This window comes from Trichosurus vulpecula, chromosome 5 (genome assembly GCF_011100635.1).
Source record: "Trichosurus vulpecula isolate mTriVul1 chromosome 5, mTriVul1.pri, whole genome shotgun sequence".
Taxonomy (NCBI): domain Eukaryota; kingdom Metazoa; phylum Chordata; class Mammalia; order Diprotodontia; family Phalangeridae; genus Trichosurus; species Trichosurus vulpecula.
The window spans coordinates 166701998-166713449 of NC_050577.1; positions in this window are offsets into that span (position 1 = coordinate 166701998).

Sequence of the window (11452 nt, forward strand, 5' to 3'; positions counted from 1 at the left end):
GGAAAAAGCTGGGTACCCAAAACCGACAGAGATCTCCAGGGCCCCCAACACAGGACGGGAGTCTGTAGAAGCAACAAGAGGCAGCAGTGCAATGCCACCAACCATGAGACATCAGCTCCTGAGGCTTGCAGCCCAAAGGTATGAAATACATCTTCTTGAACTTCTGGGAGACATAATGGCCAGGTAAACGGCTCTAATTTCTCCCCTGCACCACGACCCAGACAATTCATCAGGAAAAAATGCTGGAATAGAGCAGACAGAAGTGGGGCTTCTGTGGCTAAGCAGTGGGAGTTCCTGAGTCCCAGAGGGGCAGAGCTAGCAGGGGTCAACACCAGGAGGCCAGACATACCCTTGCACCCCCAGGGGAAGTGCCAGACACCAGCACAGACAACAAACAGCTGAGACCATTGCTGAAGAGCAATAGTGCTGGAGACCATCCCCAGGGGAAGAGGAGACTTCAGGCAGCCAGACGCCTCCCCCACACCTCAGGAAACTGAAAGAAGTGAAGGAAACACAAAGTCAGTAACTAGACTCAAAATCCCAAGAATAAGAAACCTGGGACAGAGAGCCCTGAGCCCCAAAAGTAGAAATTCACTGTAAAGCCAGGAAAAAGCTAACCAACATGAAGAAGAACACAAAAAAAACCGAGGACCATTGATTCTTTTTATGGGGACAGGCATGAGCAAAATACCAATTTGGAAGAGGATAGCATTAACACTATACCCACATCTGATACCTCAAAAGGGAATGTGAACTGGTCTCAAGTCCAAAAAGCATTACTGGAAGAGCTAAAGGAGGGTTTTAAAAAACAAATTAGCGAGGTAAAAGAAAAAATGGGGAAAAAAACACTGACATAATCAAGTCCTTAAAAAATAAGATTGGCAAAATGGCTATGGAGATTCAGAATCTAAATAGAGAAAATGACACCCTGAGAGGTAAAGTCAACCAATTGGAAAAGGAGACTCAAAAGCAAAATGAAGACAGCAACTCATTAAAAATTAGAATTGAGCAAGTGGAAGCTAGTGACTCTATGAGGCATGAAGAAGTAGTAAAACAAAATGAAAAGAATGAAAAAATAGAAGAAAATGTGAAATATCTGACTGGAAAAACAACTGACCTGGAAAATAGATCCAGGAGAGACAATTTAAGAATCATTGGTCTACCGCAAATCCACAACACAAAAAAGAGCCTCAACAGTATCTTAGAAGAAATTATCAAAGATAACTGCCCAGAGGTCCTAGAACCAAAGGGTAAAATAGTCATTGAAAGAATCCACCGATCATCCCCTGAAAGAGATCCCAAATTGAAAACACCAAGAAATATTATAGCCAAATTTCAGAATTACAAAGTCAAGGAGAAAATACTGCAAGCAGCCAAAAAGAAACAATTCAAATATCGTGGAACTATAGTCAGGATCATGCAGGATCTTTGAGCTTCTACATTAAATGACAGGAGAAATTGGAATATAATATTCCTAAGGGCAAAGGAGCTGGGACTATAACCAAGGATCAACTACCCAGCAAAAATTAGCATAATTTTTCAGGCAAGGAGATGGACATGCAATGAAATAAGGGAATTCCAGACCTTCCTGATGAAAAGGCCAGAACTTAATGGAAAATTTAATCTTCAAATACAAAACTCAAGAGAGACATCAAAAAGGTAAACAGGGGGAAAACCCCCACAATCCTTATTAATCACTAAGCGCAAATTATTTACATCTTTATGTAGGATTATATCATCTTATGTATGTTATATATATATATATATATATATATATATATATATATATACACACATATATATATGTGTGTGTGTGTGTGTGTATACATATGTTTTATATATATATACATATATATGTATGTGTATATATCAATCTTGAGACTAGTACAGTTTTTATGACAATTGAAAGGGATACTCATAGACTGTGGAAGTCTGTATAACATAACTGCTATAAGGATAAAAAACATAATGAAGAGATGAAAAGGGAGGGTTCTGGGAGAAAAGGTAAAGAGGTAGTAGAAAAGGGTAAATTACATCAACGAAGAGGCAAAAAAACACATTATAGTAGAGGGAAACAAGGGAGGAAGAAGAACAGTATTTGAGCTTTACTCTCATCAGATCTGGTTCAAGAAGGGAATAAAATACCTTGATAAATGTAGAAATCTAACTTGTTCTACAGGCAGTAGGAGAGGAAAGGGGGAAAAAGGGAGGGGGGTGGTCAGAAGGGAGGGAAGAAGTAGCAAGTGGAAAATGGTAAGATAAGGGAGGGTAATCAAGAGGGAGGGTAAACTGAGGAAGGCAGCAGTCAAAAGCAAAACTTTCTTGAGGAATGGAAGGGGAAAGGGAGAAATAAAAGCATAAACAGGGGGGAAATAGGATGGAGAAAGAGACACAAATAGTAATCATAACTGTGAATGTGAATGGGATCTCCCATAAAACAGAAGTGGATAGCAGAATGGATTAAAAACCATAATCCGACAATATGCTGTTTACAAGAAACACATTTGAAACAGGTGTACATACAGGGTAAAGGTAAAAGGCTAAAGTAAAATATATTGCACTTCAGCTAAAGTAAAAAAGCAGGTATAGCAATCCTAATCTCAGACAAAGCAAAAGTAAAGATAGATTTAATTAAAAGAGGTAAGGAAGGACACTACATCTTGCTAAAAGGCACCATAAACAATGAAGCAATATCATTGTTTAACATATATGCACCAAGTGGTATGGCATGCAAATTCTTAGAGGAGAGGTTAAGGTAGTTACAGGAAGAAGTAGACAGCAAAACTATAATAATGGGAGACCTCAACCTCTCCCTCTCTGAATTTGATAAATCTAACCTCAAAATAAATAAGAAAGAAGTTAAGGAGGTGAACAGAATTTTAGAAAAGGCAGATATGATAGACTTCTGGAGAAAACTGAATGGGGATAAAAAGGAATATACTTTCTTCTCAGCAGTACATGGCACATACTCAAAAAATGACCATGTACTAGGGCATAAAAACCTCACAATCCAGTGCAGAAAGGCAGAAGTAGTCAAAGCATCCTTTTCAGATCACGACGCAATAAAAATTATTTGTAATAAAGAACCATGGAAAAATAAGCTAAAAATTAATTGGAAACTAAATAATCTAATTCTAAAGAATGAGTGGGCCAAAGAACAAATCAGAGAAACAAATAATAACTTCATTCAAGAGAATGACAGTAATGAGACAACATACCAAAACTTATGGGATTCAGCAAAAACAGTTCTTAGAGGAAGTTTTATATCTCTAAATGCTTACATGATTAAAATAGAGAAAAAGGAGATCAATGAATTGGGCATGCAGCTGAAAAAGCTAGAAAAAGAACAAATTGAAAATCCCCAATTAAATACCAAATTACAAATACTGAAAATCAAAGGAGAAACTAATAAAATTGAAACCAAGAAAACTATTGAATTAATAAATAAAACAAAGAGCTGGTTTTATGAAAAAACCAATAAAATTGATAAACCTTTGGTCAATTTGATTTAAAAAAAGAAGAAAATCAAATTACCAGTATCAAAAATGAAAAGGGTGAATTCACCTCTAATGAAGAGGAAGTCAAAACAATAATTAGGAATAATTTTGCCCAATTTGTATGCCCATAAATCTGACAACCTTAGGGATATGGATGAATATCTACAAAAAACATAAATCACCCAGGTTAACAGAAGAGGAAGTAAAATTTCTAAATAACTCCATCTCAGAAAGAGAAATTGAGCAAGCCATCAATGAATTCCCTAGGAAAAAATCTCCAGGACCAAATGGTTTTACATGTGAATTTTTTCAAACATTTAACGAACAATTAATTCCTATACTTTGTAGACTATTTGGGAAAATAGGTGAAGGAGTCCTACCAAATTCTTTTTATGACATAAATATGGTACTAATACCTAAACCAGGAAGAGTCAAAACAGAGAAAGACAATTATAAACCAATTTCCCTAGTGAATATTGATGCAAAAATTTCAAATAAAATATTAGCAAACAGATTGCAGCAACTTATCATGACAATAATACATTATGACCAGGTAGAATTTATTTCAGGAATGCAAGGCTGATTCAGTATTAGGAAAAATATCAGCATAATTGATCATATCAACAACAAAACTAGCAGAAACCATATGATCATCTCAATAGATGCAGAAAAAGCCTTTGATAAAAGACAACACCCATTCCTATTAAAAACACTAGAAAGCATAGGAATAAATGGAGCCTTCCTTAAAATTATAAATAGCATCTACCTAAAACCATTGACAAGCATTATTTGTAATGGGAATAAGCTAGATGTGTCCCCAATAAGATCAGGGATGAAACAAGGATCTCCATTATCACCCCTACTATCCAATGTGGTACTAAAAATGTTAGCTGCAGCAATAAGAGAAGAAAAAAATTGTAGGAATTAGAATAGGCAAAGAAGAAACTAAATTATCACTTTTTGCAGATGATATGATGATTTACTTAGAGAATCCTGGAGAATCAAGTAAAAAATTACTTGAAATAATAAACAACTTTAGCAAAGTTGCAGGATATAAAATAAACCCACATAAATCCTCAGCATTCCTATACATTACTAACAAAGCCCAACAGCAAGAGATAGAAAGAGAAATTCCATTCAAAGTTACTGTAGACACTATAAAATATTTGGGAGTCTATCTGCCAAGAGAAACCCAGGGCCTATATGAACATAATTATGAAACACTTCTCACATGAATAAAGTCAGCTCTAAATAAATGGAGAAATATTAGTTGCTCATGGTTAGGCCAAGCTAATATAATAAAAATGACAATTTTACCTAAATTAATGTATCTATTCAGTGCCATACCAACTGAACTACAAAAAATTATTTTACAGAGCTGGATAAAATAATAATAAAATTCATCTGGAAGAACAAGAGGTCTAGAATATCTAGGGTATTAATGAAAAGAAATGCTAGGGAAGGTAGTCTAGCCATATGAGATATTGAACTGTACTATGAAGCAGCAGTCATTAAAACTACCTGGTACTGGCTAAGAAACAGAGTCATGGATCAGTGTAATAGGATAGGTACACAAGACACAGTAGTCAACTACTATAGCAATCTACTCTTTGATAAACCCAAAGAATCCAACTTCTGGGCTAAGAATTCACTATTTCACAAAAACTGCTGGGAAAATTGGAAAACGGGAGGGTGGAAACTGGGCATAGACCAATATCTTACACCACATACCAAAATAAAGTCAAAATGGGTTCATGATTTAGGAATAGAGGCTGATACTATAAGCAATGTGGGAGAGCAAGGAATAGTTTACCTATCAGATTTATGGAAAAGAAAAGAATTCATGACACAACAAGAGATAGAGAGCATTGCAAAATGGATAATTTTGATTATGTTAAATTGAAATGTTTTTGTATAAAAAACACCAATGCAACAAAGATCAGGAGGGAAGCAGAAAACTGGGAGAAAATCTTTACAACCAGTGTCTCTGATAAAGGCCTCATCTCTAAAATATTCAGGGAACTCAGCCAAATTTATGAGAATACAAGTCATTCCCCAATTGAGAAATGGTCAAAGTATATGAACAGGCAGTTTTCAGAGGAAGAAATTAAAGATATCTATAAGCATATGAAAAAATGCTCGAAATCACTACTGATTAGAGAAATGCAAATCAAAACAACTCTTAGGTACCACATCTCTCCTGTCAGATTGGCTAAAATGACAAAACAGGAAAATGATAAATGCTGGAAAGGATGTGGGGAAATTGGAACATTGTTCCATTGCTGGTGGAGTTGTGAACTGATCCAGCCATTCTGGAGAGCAATTTGGAACTATGCCCAAAGGGCTATAAAAATGTTCATACCCTTTGACCCAGCAATACCACTTCTAGGGTTGTATCCCAAAGAGATCAAACAAGTGGGAAAAGGACCCATATGTACAAAAATATTTATAGTGGCTCTTTTTGTAGTAGCAAAGAATTGGAAATCGAAGGGATGCTCATCAATTGGGGAATGGCTGAACAAGTTGTGGTATATGAAGGAAATGGAATATTATTGTGCTATAAGAAAAGGGGATGATACGGACCTCATAATAACCTGGAAAAACCTACACGATATAATGCTGAGCAAGTGGAGCAGAACCAGAACATTATACACAACCACAGATATATGGATTCTGTGATGACTAACCCTGATAGACTTTGCTCTTCTCAGCAATACAAGGTGCAAAGACAGCTCCAAAGGACTCACGATGGAGAAGGCTATCTACATCCAGAGAAAGAACTATGGAGTCTGAATGCAGATTGAGGCACACTTTATGCTCACCTTTTTTTTCCCCTTTTTTTCTCATTTGTTTTTGTTTTTGTTTTGGGTTTTTTTTTTATTTTTTGGTTCTGTTTCTTCTTTCTCATGATTCATTCCACTGGTCATAATTCTTCTTTACAACTTGACTATTGTGTGAGTAAGTTCAATGCAAAGTTATATGTAGAAGATATATCAGATTCCATGCTGTCTTGGGGAGGGAGGGAAGGGTGGAGGGAGGGAAGGGTGGAGGGAGGGGGGGAAAGAAAATCTGGAACTCAAAATTATGTAGAACCGAGTGTTGTAAACTAAAAATAAAAAAAAAGGTAGAAGAAAAATTGTTCTGTTTGTGTCCCCTTTTGAATCTCTTTGATTTTCATCTATGTTTTTTTTAATGGGCTAGCCCAAGGACCCACAGTTGAAGTCCTGGAGGCATGGTCTTGACTAGTTGGTGCTGTGAATTTTGTTAAGATGGTGACTGGACCTCTGGAAAAGAGGGAAGGAAAAAACATTCACTGGGATGTCAGGCTATAGCTATTATTTTGCTAACTGAATTCAGATGCAAGAACCTTTTTTTTCCTATTCTTTACATGCCTTTTAATAAACTGGGTTTAATAATTACTGTTAGCCTAACACTAAGCAGAGAAACTGAAGGCCCCTCGTAGAAAGCCAGAAATGAGACAACTTTAAATGTTCCCAGGGTTTCAATGGGTGGGGGCAGGATAAGTCATAAAGTTATTAAGAAATTTTCAAGATTGAATTCAGTTTATATGAGCTGTAGTTCTGGGCTTTGGTTTATAATTGGGTTCAAAAAATCAATTTCATTGATATGGGCAGGAAGAAGCATAGCTAGACAACAGTGTCTGTGAAAATGATCTGGGAGTTTCAGCAGACTTTACACTCAATATTGGTCAACAGCATAATATGGTATCCAAAATAAAGCAAATGCTACTCTCAGCATCGTGTGTAGAATAAGCTTTACTCTACCCTGGTCCAACATGTCTTAAGTACTTTGTTTAGTTGTGAGTGCTGCATTTTAGGAAGGACATAGACAAACGGAGCCTATCCAGAAGAGAGTGACCAGGTGAATCAGCAAGACAATAATCACAATATAGATGATAATTGTCAAAATGCCTATATGGTTCTGTATTGCAAAATATATGAGACTCTCCACATAGAAGGTAGAAGTAAACCATTTATTCAGATACCAGAGGACCAGATCCCACAACCAAGCAACCAACTCCCACACCCAGTAGGCCCACTTTATCATAACAGCAAGGAACTTAAAACATATCATAGCATGGAGCCTCACCATCCCAAAACCATCTGCCCCCTGCTGACGCCTTCCAAGAATCACACTCACATAGCACAGCCCAACGCATCTGCTCTTTCTCTCAACTCTGTCATAACTTCTCTCTCAGCATTTCCTGTGACACAATTTCCTTTTCCTCTCAGCAAGCTCCTCCTACCACATGTGACTTAGGCTTCCTGTGACATAAGCAGGTCACATGGCCTATTAATGGGTGGGAAAGATATTCAAATCTAAATTGCTATTACACCAGAATAGTGAAAGACTAGAGGGCATGCCCTATGAGAACAAGTGGAAAGAATTGATGATTCTTAACTTGAAGGCAAAAAGGTTTATCGTGTTGGGAACCTGATTCTTTTCTAATATTTGAAGGACTGTCATTCAGAAGAGAGAATGGATTTGTTCTGGTTTGCCTCAGAAAGAAGAATTCAAGGCACTGGGTAGAAATTACAGGGGCTTGATGTAGGGGGAAACTTCTTAACGATAGGAGCATCTAAGTGGAATAGGCTACTTTGGGGGTTTTTCCTTACTAGAGGTCTTCAAGCAAAGGCTAGCTGACCATGATAGCAGTTTTGTGGAAGGGATTTTTTACCAGGAATGATTTGGACTGGATAAGCCCTGAAGTCCTTTATAACTCTTTAGCTTCTGAGATTCTGTTTAGACCTAAACAAGACCCCGGGCTATTCAGGGGATAGAATCTAAATCTAAAGCCAGCCATCTTTTCACCTGCTACTTTCCTGCTAGAGGTTTCAGAGTACAGAGGATATACAAGTGGCAATGTTCTTAGCTCCCCAGCATCACTGCCTTCCTAAAGGCTACAGACAATGCCAACTGTTCTTTTCCCCTTGGGTCAAGAATTTAGGACGCAGGCCAAAATACTCCCAAGACAACTTCTCTAATGATTAGAATAGAGGGATAGAGCCATCAGAAGTGGCCCCAATTCACCACAGAGGTGCTTGAACTATCTAGCCAATGTTGCCTCAGAAATAATAAGCTAAGGTGTCACCCACCTAAAACTTAGATATGTACTGACTGTCACAGAGCAGCATCTTGTGTGCATTCTGTCAGAAATAACCCAGGGATGAATAGAGTGCATGTAAGGCCTACTCTAAGTAGAATTACTCTATGCCCACATTATTGCCCCATCTCACTCCTTACAGAAACTATCTGAATCTTCTCTTCCCTTTTTAAACATCCTAGACCTACTCATCCCTCTCTCAGCTAAACATCTTGCCTCTTACCTTATTGAAAAACTTGAGGCTTCCTGTTGGAAAGTCTCTCTTCTCTCCTCTTCGTCTCTCACCCCCTTGACAGCCTCTCCCACTCTCTTCCTTACCCCCAGTCTCTGATGGAGATGGCTTTTCTCTTTGCCAAGACCAATCCCCTCTTATATGTGTTCTTGATCCCATTCCTTCCTATCTTCTCCAGCTGAGAGCATCCTGGATCACCCCCTCTTCTTCTTTTATTTTCAACCCCTCCTGATCTACTGGTCCCTTTAGAATTGCTTTCAAAAGTGCTTAAGTCTCATCATTCTTAAAAATCCAAACCCAATACTCTTCTAAATAGGCCCTCCTGTGCCTTTAAGCTATCATCATATGTCTCTGCTCTCTTGCTCAGCCAAATTCCTTGATAAAGCTGTCTACGTTCACTGGCTCCACTTCCTCTCTTCTCACTCACTCCTCGACCTTTTACAATTTGGCTTCTGACTTCAACACTCAACTGACACTGCTCTTTCCAAAGTTAACATCATAAACAAATTGGAGGAACAAGGAAGAAATTACCTTTCAGATCTATAAATAGAGGAAGACTTCACAGTCAACTGAGGAAGAGGGAAGATCACAGAATATAAAATGGACAGTTTTGATTTCAGAAAAATTAAAAATATTTTACTCAAATCTTATACAGCTAAGATTAAAAGGAAAACAATTTACTTGGGGGGAGGTGGCCACGCAGGAACCTTTACCTCAAGTTTCTCTGAGAAGGGTATCATTTCCAATATATGTATTGACTGATTCGAATCTCTAAGAATAAGAACCATTCCTCAGTTGATATGAAAGAAATGAATAGGCAGTTCTCAAAAGAAGAAATCCAAGATACCTATAGCCATATGGGAGGGGAAAAGCTCCAAGTCACTAATAATGAGGGAAATGCAAATAGAAGCACCTCTACATTTCTTCCTCATACCCATCAGATTGGCAAAGCTGACCAAAAAAAGCAAATGATAAATGTTGGAGACTATGGGAAAACAGCCATATTAACACACTTTTGACGCTAGGAGAGTTATAAATTAATTGGTCCAGTCATTCTGGAAACCAATTAGGAATTTTGCCCCAAAAGTTATTATACTGTCTAATGACCTATTAAGAAAACATTTTCAATGATGCCTTCTTTACATCCCCATGATTTACTTCAGTATCCCTCCCCCTGCCTCTCCCAGAGAGCCAGCCTATATGATAAATTCTATTTTTGAACACTAAAAGAAAGAGGGAAAAATTCAGATGTGATCAATACATTAAAAACGTCTGCAAACATGTGCAATGTACAATGCTTATGGACCTTCCATCTCTGCAAAGGTTTGGAGTGGGAGTGTTTTCGCATCTCTTCTTTTGAGTCATGTGTATTCTTAATAATTTGGCAAGATTCACTTTTGATTTTTTATTGTTGCTCTTTCCATTTAGATTGTTGGAGTTATTGTGTATATCATTTTCTATGCTTCAAATACTTTATGTATCTAAGGGGGAAAGTAATGAGGATTATTTTTCCCACTCCACTCTCCCAGGGCACAACTTGGCAAAGAAAATGTGGGATTTCTCTCATCCACCTTCCCTTATTCTAGATTTAACAAAGCACAGCCTTAGGCAATTTGAATAATCCCATATAGTTGTCCTCAGGGAGATTTTCAGAAGATTTGAGAGAGAATTAGGAAAAACTCAAAGTTTCTAGATCTAGGCCACTGAAGAATGCTCATTCAGCAAGGGATACACTACCTCATCAGGCTGTACTCTGACCATCTTCCTGATTATTCAGTGAGAGATCCTTTTCATGCTCAGCTTTCCAATCAATCAATAAACAAGTATGTATTAAGGGTCTGCTATCTACCAGGCACAGTGCTAGGCACAGAGGATACAAGTACAAAGAACGAAGCAGTCCCTACTTTAAAGGTACGTATATTCTAATGGAGGAGACAAGTATATATAAAGATATATATTATAAATAAAGTTAATACATACAAATATATACAGAATAGTTAAATACAAGGTAGTGTGAGGTAGGCAGAGGTGTGCTACAGCAAGTTCTTACCTGCTCCCTAGAGGAAATTGTTAAATTTTCAGCGTGAGCATTTATACCTCAGAAATTGGCAAACATTGCAAATCAGGGCTTGATTTATTATTTTGTCAATTTCTAGACTTAGGAAATTGGTGATGAAAATGCTAATAATACAGATTAAACTTAGAAGTGTGTTGTGGTCACATTTCTTTTCCCCCAGAGAGCCTGTTAAACATTTTACCAGTATATCCCTGGAGGGAAGACACTGTAAATTGGCAGGATTTGGAAGAGTTTCATACCAAAGATGATGAATAGTGATTAAATCAACACAATCATTCCTAGAAAGAGTCTGTCAATCCATATCCTAAGACTCTCCTCATTTCTGTGACTTGCCAGATCAAAACATTCACCCTCCCCTACCCCCCCCCCCCCCCCCCCGCCCCGTCCCCACCCCCCAACAGCCACCACTCTCCCATGTATTGTCTCTCGCTATTAGAATATTAGAATGTAAGATCCTTAAAGACAGGAACAGTCTTGCTTTTTGTTTCTGAATCCTCAGTACTCTGCATCATGCAGCTGCC